The 15,792-nt window shown below is 52.3% G+C and overlaps 1 long non-coding RNA gene across 1 annotated transcript; it reads right to left on the bottom strand.

Annotated features, from left to right (window-relative positions):
- Nucleotides 1-5,785: 5,785 nt before the first annotated feature.
- Nucleotides 5,786-9,413, bottom strand: LOC128854299 (uncharacterized). Its single transcript, XR_008453325.1, has 4 exons — nucleotides 8,831-9,413; nucleotides 8,059-8,244; nucleotides 7,358-7,605; nucleotides 5,786-6,929 (listed from the first exon to the last, which is right to left on the bottom strand). It is a non-coding gene; the product is annotated as an uncharacterized LOC128854299 (long non-coding RNA).
- Nucleotides 9,414-15,792: the final 6,379 nt, after the last annotated feature.

Genomic DNA, 15,792 nt, shown 5'->3' with positions numbered 1-15,792 from the left:
CCGCAGCTGCAGTTTGTTCTTACTGTAGCTGAAAGGCCATGCACCATCCGTACCAGGAGCTTTCTCTGGAAGTGTATGAACGTTTCATTCAGCGAGAGTGGAAAAAAGAGCATCTTTTTCGTGTATTGCAGATTCTGCTGTAATGAAGCATCAGAGAGAATTTTATCAGACACTTACCGCTGTCTCCAGTCTGGTAGTAGAAGTTGGGGGGACTGCGCCTCTGAAAGTCTCCATGAAGACAGCCAACATGGGCATCAAAGGAGGTGTGAGCAGTGGGGTGAGGGAGGGGATTCTGCCCCTCTACTCCGCTCTCATGAGACCTCACCTGGAGCCCAGCGTTCAGCTCTGGAGTCCTCAGCACAGGAAGGACATGGAGCTGTTGAAGCAAGCCCAGAGGAGGCCACGGAGATGATCCGAAGGCTGGAGAACCTCTTGTATGAAGACAGGCTGGGAGAGCTGGTGTTGTCCTGCCTGGAGAAGAGAAGGCTCCAGAGAGACCTTAGAGCAGCTTCCAGGACTGAAAGAGGCTCCAGGAAAGCTGGGGAGGGACTCTGGATCAGCGAGTGCAGGGGGAGGATGAGGAGGAACATTTTTCAGCTGAAAGAGGGGAGATTGAGATGAGATTTTAGGAAGAAATGTTTTGCTGTTCAGGTGGGGAGGCCCTGGCCCAGGTTGCCCAGAGCAGTGGTGGCTGCCCCATCCCTGGAGGGGTTCCAGGCCAGGTTGGATGGGGCTTGGAGCCCCTGATCCAGTGGGAGGTGTCCCTGCCCATGGCAGGGAGTGGGACTGGGTGGGCTTTGAGGTCCTTTCCAACCCAAACCATTCCATGATCCTATGATTCTATGACAGCAGTCAGGCTTCGGAGCTGGGGGTCATCCTGGTGTGGGGCCGGGTCTCTGCCTCACCCCACGGTTCGGGGTCACCGGGCTCCCCACGCAGCCACGCTCCGCTGGAGGATGCAGTGGATGCATTTGGGACATCAGTCAATCCCAGACAGACTAATTTATCTGTAAACCTTCCTAATGAGGCTGATAGTGTAGGAATGAAGAGAAAGCATTATTATCTGTAAACAGCGGTGCCTGACAGCGTGTTTAATCACAGGCTGTGTAACGGTGACATCGGTGGAGGACAAGATTAGACGCTTCTCCAATTAGTCATAGACCAAAGGCTGGAACGCAGAGCCCGAGAGCCACTTCATCCACAAGTGAGAGGAACACAGACCAAAGCTGGAGGTGTCCATGCGAGGGGAGGCACCTGGCACCCCAACACCTCATCCTGCACCATCTGGGGAGCTCGGGCACGGCCACAGAGCTGAACCCCTGCCCAGCACCCTGCTGCCTTCCAGCTCCACCAGCTGCCGGCTCCTAACAGGATTTTGCAGTCTGCGGTGGATGTACTAATGGGATAGAGAGGTAAAGAGTTCATCCTCCTCACTTTTCTCTGCTGCTTGCCTCTTTCTTCGAGCATCTCTCTCTCCCCTGGTTTTCCCTGGCTCACCTCTCCCTGCCTGACTGCTCCTGAGAGCCGCAGATTAACAGCATTAATAAGAGCCAGAAATTATTGTGCGAATCCTATTTATCACAAAGCAAATGGTATCTAGCAGGCTGCAGCCTTGGAAGCTGCGGGTTTCTCCTTCCTCCAGCCCTTAAGCCTGGGCACTGTGGCTGCGGGCGAGCCAGCAGCTTGCAGGACTCGGGGGGAACATGGAAGAAAGGATGGAGCAGCTACAGGAGTCGCTGCCGGTGGAGCACAGCAAAAGGGAGAGCAGTGACGGTGCGAGAGGCGAGCTGGGGGGTTGCTGGCAGCCTGCACAAACCGCAGGGGATCACTGGATGTGCTAAGCACCACAAACCAGCAGGATACAGCCCTGATCCCAGGATATCTGGGTGTGCCAGGTACCATGAGACAGCAGGATACGGCCCCGACTCCAGGATAACTGGGGCTGCATCATTCCCGCTGCCGCATCGGCTTCCACGGCACACAGGATTGTAGCACATACGCTCTCTTCTTCCTAATCCCAAGATCTTGGGTTAAACCAGTAGATGCTCTGTGGTGAAATCCAGATGTTTTTGATTTATCCGTGAGAGCTCTCATTACCAGCCGCAGCAAGAGAGACTCTGACCCTTCCTGTCAGGGCCCCTTTGAATTTACTTTCTGCCCCGAGGTACAAAAGAAACCACGAGAAATCAATTTTCCTTCCTCCAAGACCCCGTATTTCTCAAGAACTTTTAAAGGGCAGAGAAAGTATAAGTGGGACATCTGCGAGCTTTAAAAAGGTCCTTCATCATGTTAGATTTTGATTAATCAGCCTCCTGCTTTCCCATCACTTTCACGGGGGAGAGTGCTGGAGATGTCCCCACAGCCCCTCACTGGGGAGGGAGAAGGGGAAGGGAAGGGAGAGGGACGGGGAAAAGGAAAGAGAAAGGGAGAAGGGAGAAGGGAGAAGGGAGAAGGGAGAAGGGAGAAGGGAGAAGGGAGAAGGGAGAAGGGAAGGAAAAGGAGAGGGAAAGGGAAAAGGAAAGGGAGAGGGAGAAGGAGAGGGATGGGGAGAAGGGAAAGGGAAGGGAGAGGGAGAAGGAAAAAGAATAGGAAAGGGAGAGGAAGAAGGAAAAGGAAATGGAGAGGGACAAGGAAAGAGAAAGGGAGAGGGAGAGGGAGAGGGAGAGGGAGAGGGAGAGGGAGAGGGAGAGGGAGAGGGAGAGGGAGAGGGAGAGGGAGAGGAGAAAAGGAGAAGGGAAAGGGAAGGGAGAGGGAGAAGGGAAAGGAAAGGGAGAGGGACAGGGAAAAGGAAAGAGAAAGGAAGAAGGAGAGGGAGAGGAGAAGGAGAGGGACAGGGAGAAGGGAAAGGGAAGGGAGAGGAAGAAGGAAAAAGAAAAGGAAAGGTAGAGGGAGAAGGAAAGGGAAAGGGAGAAGGAGAGAGAGAGGGAGAAGAGAAAAGGAGAAGGAAAAGGGAAGGGAGAGGGACAGGGAAAGAGGAAGTAAGAGGGAGAAGGGAGAAGGGAGAAGGGAGAAGGGAGAAGGGAGAAGGGAGAAGGGAGGAGTGGACTTTTGAGGCTGGGGGAGCCACAGGCACCCCTGGGGAAGGCTCCAGCCTCGGTGCCAGCCTGCCCTCCTGGTCCTGGCCCCACTCCCGTCAGCAGGGATCCACAGCCCCGCGCTGCGTGTGGGATGCCCAAGTGGGCACTGCTGGTTTTCACTCCCTCAGGACCACTCGCCGTGGCTGCCTCCAGGCTTTGAGACAGCTCCTGGGCTGCAAACGCTGAGAGTCCCCTCAGTGCGAGCATCGTGCTTACAGACGAGCCCAAGAACTACAGAGGATGAGGCTGCTCAGCTCAGCCCCAGCCCTGGACCTGGTCAGCAGGCGTAGGGGTCTGGAAGCCCTGCAGCCTCTGATTGGCAGCAAGCAGCTTCCTCTGCCAGATGACATGCATAATTCAGGCGAAATATTCATTTAAGACCGTCTGAGCCATGGTAATAAAGCAGACGTTATGACAATACAGATCAATAAGCCCAGTGAGGATCCTTCGCTGAAACATGCTGCAATTGTTCAAACCAAGTCTTAATTGTGACAGGAATTGATTTCTCTTTTCTAATATCCTTGACTTTTAATTAAAAGGTAGTTAAGTAGACGATACATTTCCAGGATCATTTAGAGGCAGGACAACATCAAGGAGCACGCACTTAAAATGCAGAAACGGCACCTTGTTAATAGGAGACTGCAGCTTGGGGAGTTGCTCCGTGCTGGTTCGGAGATGCCTGGGGCTGAGCAGAGCACAGGATTGCCCCGCGCTGCTCCCTCCGCTCCACCCCGGCCTCAGCAAGGACACGGGCACATCCCCACTTGTTCGTTCCTGCTCCCCAGAGGCCTCCATCCATCTGCATTTCACACCCTCTTGCACACACGAGTGCCTCTAATAGCTCTGATTATCCTCCAGACTCCGGAGCTTTGCTTTGCCCTTGGATGGTGCACGCGGGAGGGCAGGTAATGCGGCTCCCAGCCACCACAGAAGCCCACTGCTACAGCACCGGGAGCTCAGCGGGGTGGGCACAGCTCCAGCACAGCCTTTTTTCCCCCCACTCCCACCCCTCGGGACTCCTTGGGACCATCCCAACTGGTGGCCACAGCAAAGAAGGCTGAGAGGAGGGAGCACTGGAGCCCCTGTGAAGGGAGGGGATGAGCTCCTTTTTCTTTTTAACTTCCAGGATGCTTCCCAAGAGCAGAGCGGCAGCAGAACGGCACAGCAAGACGTGCGAGGAAGCCAACTGTGAACCAGCCAGACGCTTCTCAATCATCCTCTATTAGAGTAAAACAGGCCAAAGCCCCTTAATCTGACTGGAAGGAGGCCATTAACATCAGAGACTACATTAAAACAAGAAATGGGCCTTTTATCTACTAATCAAGAATCATAAAAGAGAAAACCTTGGAAGACACCCATAAATCCCCTAACGCATCCCCAGGGAAGCCCCAGCACTGCAGCTCACAGCACAGCGCAACGGCTCCAGCGACACAACCCCTGCGTGATACCAGCCCTCCAACCCCACCACCACATCCGCGAGGCCAAAGCATCTACCTTCACCCAAAAGAGCCACAGCCACCAGGATTGGAGGCAGCGGCATCGCATCGGGTGTCGACGGAGCCATCCCTAAGCATGGGCTGTCCCAGCCCAGCGGTCCCTAAGTGGAGAGCAGAGCTCTTGGATGGGTGTTGGGATAGATGCTGGCTGTGCATCCTCATGCCCCATGGCACCGCAGCATGGACCGGTCCACCCAGCAGGAGCTCCTCTCCAAGCCACCAGGATGAAGATCCTGGATCCAGAGCCAGATCTTTGCCAGGTTCACACTCCCCAGGCAGATGGACCCCGAGGGACCGTCACTAGAGCTTTAATAGCGGACCATTAACAGGAGTAATCAAATCTCCCCTGCCTTACCACCAAGTCTGGTTGCTGCTTGGAAAACACGTGTGATGGAGTCAGAAAAGCAGCATCTGGACCACGGCCGTAAGAAAGTGGGCAGTCATTTAGCAGTGCCACCTGGAAGCCAGAGTTGGACTAATGAGCTCTGGCTGAGCAGCCTCTGCCTCCCACTCCCACCCCTCGGCACAGCCGTCCTTCTGCCCCACATCCAGTGGCTCTGGAAGGCTCGGTCGCACGGTTCTTGAGGAGGAAGGGGCTGCACACCTCCTACTCCAATTCACCCAAGTGCTCTGTACACCTGGGAGAGAGCTTTTCCCCACAGCCCCGAGAAGTGGTTTCCATGATATCAGACACGATATCGGCAGCACCGGCAGAGGATGGGAGATGTGTGTCACCTCCTCGTGAGCTCTGGCCATGGAAACGGGAAACCCAGCTAGAGCAGGCTGGACCTCAGCACTTCACCTGCAGGCTCCAAGGGATGGGATGGGCTACATCAGAGAATCAGAGAATCATGGAATCACAGAATCATAGAATAGCTTGGGTTGGAAGGGACTTTAAAGATCATCCAGTTCCACACCCTGCCGTGGGTTGGGACATCCCACTGGATCAGGTTGCTTAAAGCCTCATCCAACCTGGCCTTGAACCCCTCCAGGGATGGGGCAGCCACAGCTTACCTGTTCCAGTGTCTCTCCACTCTTACAGTGAGAAATTCTTCCTTATATCAAGTCTAAATCTGCCCCTCTCCAGTTTATACCCATTCTCCCTCATCCTATCCCCACAAACCTTTGTGAACAGCCCCTCTCCAGCTTTCCTGTAGCCCTTTCAGGTACTGGAAGGTCAGCCAGAGCTGATGTTGAGCTCAGATCCATGGGAGAGCAAATCCACGTTTTAAAAGTGCCGTTTTTAACTGCAGTGGTAGCAAACACATCTTGTTATTGGGACTGTGAGCACAAGCAGCTCTTTACGCTCTTCGAAACACTTTTTTCCTTTACAAACACACACAAGCACCGGCACAGAGCTGCACGGTGGAGCTGCTGTACCAGCCCTCATCACAGGATTTTAGAGAGAACAGAAATTACTTCACTATTCTAGAGCTTTCTGCGTACAAATCCTCCTTCATTTAGACAAACCTGCCTGCCAGAGTCTTCCTCAAAGCTGGCAGCGCTGGAATTCGGAGCAGTAACACAAAGCAGGGAGACATCCAGGTCCCGGAGACGCTGTCACTGCATTTTAAAGGTGCTAGGATAGCTTTTGGCCATTCTTATGAAATATATCTGGTCTTTATTCTGCTGGTGGGTGCCTAAGTGGTCAGGCACTGCGGCAAATCCTGTTTTCCTAGGACTGATTAGATTAGAGAGCAGAGGTGCTTGAGAGCTTGCTGATACTGCCAGGAAAGAAGAGCAATGACTGAAGAGGATTCTCAGAACCATCCCTGCTATTCTTCTTCTTGTTTACCCCAGTGAGAAACACAGAGGCATCACCTTTGCAAACACAGCCCATTTTCTGGTATTATTTGGCTCATCAAAGATAGGTCAAAAAACAGTGAGAAATAGTCTCCTGGCTTTTCGAAGCCCCCCAACAACCCCACCATGCTGTGTCGCTGCCAAATCACCAACACAAAGCGCAGTCCTCGGCTGTTCTGCCTGTTTCCTGGCTGCAACGTGCCCATGGGCAGAGCCGTGGGGATGGGAAAATCCCATCCCTGTGCCCGTCGGGTCACGCTGGGGAGCTGGGGTGGGTAGGGAGCCGTGGTAAGGAACAGGACGAGCAGCAGCATCACCACTCTGCCTTCCCCTAAAGCAGCATCCTTAGAAAGAGGAAATCCAGCAAGCGAGCACAATCCTGGAGGGAAGGATGAGACTGCCTGGCAGGGATGCCAGCCTCAAGAAGGAGTGGGATAGCCCAGACAAGTTCCCAACGAATTTGTGGCGTTATAACACCTCTTCAGGCTGTTAAGCTTTTAATTCACCCAGCTTTGTTACCTTGGATATTTCATTCTCTAAATCAATGCAGCTCCTGGAATGATAAAAACCTTCATTAATACCACTGGGCTATTGCCTAAAACAACAGCCCACGTTCTGGTGCTCTTTAGTTTGATTTTGCTGTCGCTTGGGACAGGATTAGAGAGAAATATATCTACTAATTCTTCCAATATCCCTCAGCAAACATCGTCTCGGACCAAAGAGGACATGGGATGCCAGTGCTAGTAATTGGAAAGAAGCTCTTCACTTGCAGATGGTTGGAGACCCTTGATGGCACCCCAGGCTTGGACATAATTATCGCCGGCGCAGAGCAGCTGCCAACCTGCACAGCACTTGAGTGAAAAGGAAGAGAGCTGCTTAATCATACAGCCTTTCTTCCCAAAAAGGGTCTTTCATCCTTGTTCAAACCCTTCACCGGGGTGCAGAGAGAAGCACAATTCAAATATCTCAGAAGGGACTTACATACAATTAGTGGCTCATCCTGCTCAGGCAAGAATGAGTGTTTTGCCTTTGATGAGGTGAAGACGGTGCCACCACCTGCTTCAGGGATGGAGGCTGATGCTGGCAGGACCCCACACCTCCAGCAGCGTCCGGCAGGTCTCTCTTCTCACCGTCTCTCCAGTACATTCTCCTGGTGGTGGCCATGCAGGAGATGCAACTGAGCCCTCCACTTGCAGCAAGCTTGAGGGCATCAAAGGGTGAAGAGGCACCTGCGACACAAACCCCAGCGCTTGAGCCCTATGAGACCACTGCATCTACTGGATGAACCTCCTCGAGAAACCACCTAGACCATTTCCCACAAGCCGGAGGACGATGGCATTGAAAGCCAGAGGGAATCATCTTACGACGCGCTGATAAGCTCAGGTCTTTCTCTGCTGTGGCTGTTTCTAGCTGACAAACCCCACTACGGCAGAGAGCGTTGCCAGGCCTGAAGCACAGCACTGCAGCACAGCGCTGCGCCTTGTAATTAGAAATTTCATCCCAGTTATTTTGCTTCTGCCTTTTTCTCTGAAATATTCCAGCATCAGGAGCCAGCAGTGCCCCGCACCTGCGGTGCATTCCCAGCCCAACGGGTCCTCCCAGGATGTCTCGGACCCCCAGGAGCATCCCCACCTCCCCATGTCACTGCCTGTTGATGCTTTCTTTACGCAGCTCTTACTCACCTCACTCTTCTTGCTCCAGTCTCAGTCTGCTGTGTTTCAGCCGACAGTTTGGCTCACGTTTGACTGCAGTGCGTGCAGAGTAAATCTCCTGTGCTCCCGTTCTCTGGCGAGTAAGTCCTCGGACACAGGACCTGCCCGGATCAGTCGCTGAGGAACCGGCGGTACATCATGGAATCATAGAATGTCCTAAGTTGGAAGAGAACCACAAGGATCATTGAGCCCAACTCCTGTCCCTGCACAGGACAACGCCAACATTCACACCGTGAGGGCGATGGCCAAATGCTTCTGGAATATTCTCAGTCTTGGTGATGTGACTGAGTCCCTGGGGAGTTGCTCCAGTGCTCAATCACCTTCTGCGGGAAGAACCTTTTCCTAAAGTCCAACCTACCCCTAGCCTGGCATCTTCCTGCCATTCCCTCGGGTCCCGTCATTGGTCACCAGAGAGAAAAGCTCAGCATTTCCTCCTCTTTCTCCCCTTGCGAGGAAGCTGCAGACCGTGATTAGGTTTCCCCTCAGTCTCCTCTTCTCCACGTTGAACAGACCAAGCGACTTTAGCTGCTCCTCATACGGCTTCCCCTGTAAACCTTTCACCAACTTTGTAGTCTTATCCCACTTTCCATCTACCGCTGGCTTTTTGGAGCTGTTTGTAACCCAGCTAGCTCAAGCGTTGCAGCCTCACAGCGGCCTTTCCCAAACAAGCCTGAATTTTCCAGCCAAGACACCTCTGGCTTTGTGTCAAGCTCCAGTTTCCCCAGCCAACGAGACCCATTACCTGCCAGTCATTAAGCTCACATCAGCCGTCAGCCCGTCATCACACCGCCAGGACGGCTGCAGTCAACGCTGACAGCTCTCCGGGGTCGTGTTCTCGCCTGCGGAAAGGTTTAGCCTCACCAAATGTCCCCATGAGGGAATGTGGCAGTCAGGATTGCGATGACGATCCATCCTCACCCTACAGGAAGACACGAGGAGCATCACCTTTATTTTCCCTGGCAGCAAGTGTCATTAACGCGCATTCACAGACAGCCCCGGGCAGGCAGTGGGGCTCTGAGCATCCCTGCGCTGCCGCGCGGGACCAGAGCCGAGGGAGCAGCCTGGCCCTTGCACTCGGCATACGACTGCGGTTTATGTGTTGTTTTCTCTTGTAACTCTCTGTTCCCGATCTTGTAACTGTTAACGCTCAAAACGTGACCTTAAGCCCCGCTAAATAAATTTTTTCCTCTGTGTTACCGTAAGGGCTGTGCAGTGCCGGGAATGACGTTCAATCAAGACAAGCTGGAGAAGCAAAGGGTCTACGTAGGGCATGCCAGGCGTGCTCACCACCAGGTTGCACGGGGCTGGGAAGCTTTGCAGGCTGCCAGCACAGACCCACAGCTCGTAATGCCCAGACCGGGGACGTGTTTGCCTCCCTGCAGAACAGAGCAATAGCAGAAAGCCCACGGTGCTTCACAAGGCTGGGGAGAAGAACCGAGTGGAGTCCATGAGTGGAGCCCAGAGCCGGGCATAGAATCATAGAATAGTTTGGGTTGGAAGAGACCTTAAAGATTATCCAGTTCCAACCCCCTCTGCCATGGGCAGGGACACCTCCCACTGGATCAGGGGTTCCGAGCCCCATCCAACCTGGCCTGGAACCCCTCCAGGGATGGGGCAGACACAGCTTCTCTGGACAACCTGTTCTAGTGCCTCACCACTCTCATGGTGGAGAAATTCCTCCTTATATCAAGCCTAAATCCGCCCCTCTCCACTTTATACCCATTCCCTCTCATCCTATCACCACAAGCCTTTGTGAACAGCCCCTCTCCAGCTTTCCTGGAGCCCCTTCAGGTACTGGAAGGTCACTATGAGGTCTCCTCGGAGCCTTCTCTTCTCCAGGCTGAACAACCCCAACTCTCAGCCTGTCCTCATAGGGAAGGTGCTCCAGCCCTCGGATCATCTTTGTAGCCTCCTCTGGACCCGTTCCAACAGCTCCATCTCCTTATGTTGAGGGTTCCAGAACTGGACACAATCCTCCAGATGAGGGCTCCCCAGAGAGGAACAGAGGGGCAGAATCCCCTCCCTCCCTGCTGCCCACGCTGCTTTGGATGCAGCCCAGGACACGGTTGGTTTCTGGGCTGTGAGAGCACATTGCCGGCTCATGTTGAATGTGCTGCGGGTTGGATGGGATGAGCCAAGCGTGGACGGGTCCACCACACCACAGGTACGGACCGAGAGCCGTCTGTGGCTCCCTCAGCACATCAGCCCTTTGAGATGCGTTCCATTCACCCACCAGCCACGGTAACGAGACGCCGCAGGTAAATCACAGCGGTGACGATGTCTCAGGAGGGGGAGCACGAGCAGAGCAGCCAGATGTCACGTGGACTTCAGAGAGCAGTAAAGTAATTAAGTATTGACTGAGAATGTCCTAAGCGAGCCCCAGATGCACATTACATTCTGCTTAACTCAATAATCACCGTATATATTATCCCTTTCCGCACTCTATCTTTATTAAGCTAAAAGGTCTGTAATTAGCTACTTGGTTTAAGTGTAAGATTTTAATTAATTCATATTATGAAATGTAATTGCTTATTAGAGATAATGCCGCATGTTCTATCACATCAGTATCACTCTGAAATCTTTTAACCAAAATACAATTGTTTGTCACAGAGGGCGAACAGAGGTTTTTATCCCTCAGGCACTGCAATGCAAAACCCCCTCTACAAAGCCAAACAAAACCAACGATCATAGAATCATAGAAAGGTTTGGGTTGGAAGAGACCTCAAAGCCCATCCAGTCCCACCTCCTGCCATGGGCAGGGACACCTCCCACTGGCTCAGGGGCTCCGATCCCCATCCAACCTGGCCTGGAACCCCTCCAGGGATGGGGCAGCCACCACTGCTCTGGGCAACCTGGGCCAGGGCCTCCCCACCTGAACAGAAGACTATTTCTCCATAGGATCTCCCTCAGATCTCATAGCCACGATCTTTGCTTAATGAACCTTGTTAGTAGACCACACCTGAACTCATATCTGGAGCTTCATCCTCCCTTCACACTTGCTGGTGGCCACAGAGGGAGCCTGGATCAGGAGCTGTGGCTCCCACAGAACCCAACCCCATCGCCCAAGATGGCCCAGCATCTGCAAAAGCGTTTAGCTGATGATTTAAGCCTTGATTCCATTTAATTTAGATGTTAGAAGAGTTTTATTTTAGGAGTTAATATGTTATTTATGAAGGTATGTCAACACAGCACATCAATTTAGCAGCTGTTGCTGGTTTACTACGAGACGCCGTTGAAGATGGGACAATCTGTCTCTACTATCTAACGTCAATTCTGGGGCACTTACACAAATGCAAACCCACTACGACGTTAGAAACAAACAACAGCCATCCTAGAGACTTCGAGAAATACCTTGTAAGCCGCACGATAAATTATTGACTTCATGGCATTTGGTGCTGAATTAAAATGATTTAAACTAAAGTTTTTATCCGGCGAAAACCGTTTCCATGGTGTTGAAGCAACAGATGGTCTTTCCTGGAGATAAAGGACTTAAAGCTTCGCCAGTGCCAAGGAGAACTGGAGGTTTAACATATGTATTGTAAAATTTAAGAGAAGAGGACACGATGGTGCAACTTGATTGTGGTTGGCACAAGCCCCATCCAAAGCCAAACAGGACCAGGACCCACCACAACATCCAGCCCAGCCCAAGCCACCTTCAGAAGTCTGTATGGACACAGGGTTTCTGAGGGGTTCCTTCATTTTTGCTGCAGAGGGAAACCCCAACAGACACATCCTTCCCTTCACTCGCACTAACAGCCTGTTCTGGCCCTGTTATATGAGTCATTAATTCCTAATAAGTAGAAAACTGCCTGATGGGCTTTGGATAGGAAGAGTTTACTGTATCAGAGACAATCCATGATCTAAATTACCAGCTATAAATCAATTTTTGCATGTTGACATATCTTTAATAATGATAAATGAAGAATTTATGGATGCTGCTAAAGTTCACATCAAGATTTTGATTTATGAGCACACAGAGCTCCGGTGGAGCCATCAGCTCCAGGTCCAGCACCTTGTCCCATCCGTGGACAACAGCACATCCCTCACCTGCACTCCGGTGACTGCCAGGTCCCGTCTCCCTCTCGTGCTGTGGGGCTGAAGGTCCCTATGGACCACGGCCAGGCAACTGCAGGTGGGTCTAAGCTTCAGCAGCTTCTGCCTCCTTTGCTGGTTCATGCCATCCTCACCTCCACACCACAGACAACCGGGACAGCGAGAGGTTTGCTTTCTGTGCAGTGAAAGATGCTCCCTCCCATCCGGAATGTTTTGTTCTCAGGTGATGCTTCTCCCTGCCTCTCTATTTCTCTTGATTTCACCTGCAGACACCTTTCTCACCGCCTGTGAGGTCTGCAAGGAGACGGACACCAGCATGGTGACCATCTGAGCTGTCACTCAGGATGCTGAAGTGGCACAGGATTGCTGCTGGGGGCTGCCAGGCTGGAGGGAGAAGGGCTGGAGCTGAACGCTGAGAGCCAAGGGATGCTGAGACATTGGCTGCAGGAAGCCAACAGAGACCAAGAAATGGTTTGGCCACCTACAAGGCTGAGGACAACCTCGTTTTGTAATAGCGCCGTGGTAATGGCAGGCTCTCCACCTCGTACTTCACACAAACAAGACGGCGAGCAACCACAAGCACGGGCACAGCCCTGCTCCGTCTGTCCCTGACTCCGCTCATCTGGTACTGGTGCCTCAGGACACAGCTCCCTGATGTTCTTAGATCTTAGGAAGAAATGTTCTCCTGTGAGGGTGGGGAGGCCCTGGAACAGGTTGCCCAGAGCAGTGGTGGCTGCCCCATCCCTGGAGGGGTTCCAGGCCAGGTTGGATGGGGCTCGGAGCCCCTGATCCAGTGGGATGTGTCCCTGCCCATGACAGGGATGGGCTTTGAGATCCCTTCTAACCATTCTATTATTCTATGATTCCCATACACGTGTGCCAGGAAGGCCTTCTGAGCTGGAAAGCTGCTTTTCATTTGATTTCAATTTACTGCTGGAATTAAGCTGGTGTAAAACCGTGTGCGAAGAGAAAAATTACCATGTCTGTTTAGAGAGCGTAAAATAGGTACTTAACTGTTTGACCACTTAGATGCTGTCGTCCAGATCAGTTTTCACTCTGCTCACGTCCTGCCGCAATTAATAAGCTGAAAATGATATTTGTTAGAAACAAACAGTAAACAATAAATAACCTCAGCACCTGTCTCTCCTCTCCTTCAAGCTCACGCTCTGCCTTTCTCCCCAGTTTGGACCTACAGAGCAGCCACGAGCAGTAGCACCTGCTCTCTACAACGGCCTCTCCTGCCCTGACTGGAAGATCCAACCCTGATCTCACTATACGTGTAACGAAAAGGCACGACACGCGGATTAGGAATTAGTGGGATGGGATGGGATGGGATGGGATGGGATGGGATGGGATGGGATGGGATGGGATGGGATGGGATGGGATGAATAAGGTTGGAAAAAAACCTCTAAGCTCATCCAGTCCAACCATCAGCCCAACAACATCGCGCCTGCTAAGCTGTGTCATGAAGTGCCACAGCCATACGGCTTTGAACCCCTTCAGGGATGGAGACTCCATCACTGCCCTGGGCAGCCTCTGCCAGGGCTTCACCATTCTTTCAGTAAAGAAATCCCTCCTAATATCCAACCTAAATCTCCCCTGGTGCAACTTAAGGCCATTTCCTCTCATCCTATCACTTGTTATTTGGGAAAAGAGATCAAGACTCACCTCACCACAACCTCCTTTCAGGAGCTGCAGAGAGCAATAAGGTCTCCCCTCAACCTCCTCTTCTCCAGGCTCAACAACCCCAGTTCCTTCAGCCACTCCTCATAATCCCTGTTCTCCAGCCCCTTCCCCAGCTCCGTTCCCCTTCTCCAGACGCACTCCAATCCCTCAAGGTCTTTCTGGTAGTGAGGAGCCCAAAACTGAACAAAGGATTCAAGGTTTAGCTCAGCAGCACTGAGTACCTGCTGTAAAATGAGTGGAAGCACCATGATTGCCACCAGCACCCCAACTCTGACACCCTGGGGTGCACCTCAGTTCACCCAGAAGCCCCAGGACTGCGGCAGCAGCAGATGGGCGACACGGAGTTGACCCTCCTTCTCGGCTGTAGTGGGGCTGGAGCTGCTGGGGGTCAATCCAGGGCTCCATCCTCTTCTCCACAAGGTCTGGAGGCCGTGCAATGAGAAGCACTGAGTCATTTGTCCCAGCCGAGGCCATGACAGCTCTCCAATCAGCCATAGAAACATTAATTGCTAAGCAAGTAATTAGTGGCTACCAAATATGACCAATATAATTACACGGAGGGTTTTCTTCCTCCCTCTGTCCAGAGCTTTGGCACCGCACAGTCTTGTAATTAGATGACAAAACTGACAGGCAGCTCCAGTGAAACCGCCCGTCCTCACCTTTTGCAGAGACTCTCCAAGTGTTCTGCACCAATAATTACTAATCAAGTTATTACTTCCAGTATTAAAAAGGCATTCCACAGGTAATTTGCCCATAACAGCGCAGGCGCAGTGCCTGCAGAGCCCAGCGAGTCTGGGATGGCTTCAGCTCTGGGCTCACGGATGCTCCCCAAGGTGACCTCCTACCCCATCTCAGGACCTTCCTGTGCCCCCACGGGCTCTGGGCTCTGCACGGCTGCTCCGTTCCCTGAAATCATCATCATGCATGGACATTCGTGGTGGGCTGCACCACGCCATGCAGCACATGTTCCTTCAGCACATCATGATGGGAGCCCACCAACATCGCAGGAACGCAAGCACCAGCAAGGGATGGGGCTGACCAGAGAGAATCACACAGAATCACAGAATCACCAGGTTGGAAAGGACCCATTGGATCATCGAGTCCAACCATTCCTAACACTCCCTAAACCATGTCCCTCAGCACTTCAAAGAAGAAGCAATACCCAAAGAGCCCTGTTCCCTCTAGCCTGTAGCCAAGCACGAGGATAAACGTGTTGGAGGAGGATGAATGGGCACGGAGGCAGCAGCATGCCCAAGCCACCTCTCCGGAGGTCCAGCCTGCTCGCCTGGTCCTCACCTGCATGAGGACAGACCCTCTGCAGCTCCGTTTCATCCCAGATGTTCCCAGCTGGAGTGTCCTGGCTCAGTGGCGCTGCAGTGATATCATCCATCTGCATTTCCGAGGACTGTTTGGGGTGGGGAGAAAAAAAGCCCATGAGTCTGTAATTTGTCATTATAATACAGACCTGGAGAACGGCTGAAACAAACCACTAATATCGAACAAACAAACAAAACCCAATAATGACTTCTATCGAGCCGAGCCCCAAAGCTGATGGATGACCTGTACCAGCGCAGGAGAATTATTTGTGAATTGCAATTGATTTCCAAAATCAAAATGTAAATTTTGCCTCACAACTGAAGTATCGGGGGAATTTTTTTTGCTGTTAGGAAGTCTTTTCTTTCCCTGTGACTTTTAGAAGGGGGGAAATCTGCTCTAGCGGGAGGTGTCCCTGCCCATGGCAGAGGGGTTGGAACTGGATGATCTTTAAGGTCCCTTCCAACCCAAACTGTTCTATGATTCTATGAAATAACATTCAGGCACAGAGTGAGCTGGTTAAGCTCAAGCACCCACGCCTGGGAGCTCACCTGGGTTTGAGCATCACAAAGTGTCCTCAAAGGCCTTCCAGATGCTGAAATATTGACCTAAGAGCATCCGAGAGCGTGCAGGGTGAGATTCAGGACAAGG

This window comes from Cuculus canorus, chromosome 22, assembly GCF_017976375.1.
Source record: "Cuculus canorus isolate bCucCan1 chromosome 22, bCucCan1.pri, whole genome shotgun sequence".
Lineage (NCBI taxonomy): Eukaryota > Metazoa > Chordata > Aves > Cuculiformes > Cuculidae > Cuculus > Cuculus canorus.
The sequence above is the reverse complement of the archived record's forward strand: the minus strand, read 5'-3'. Positions and strand labels throughout refer to the sequence as shown.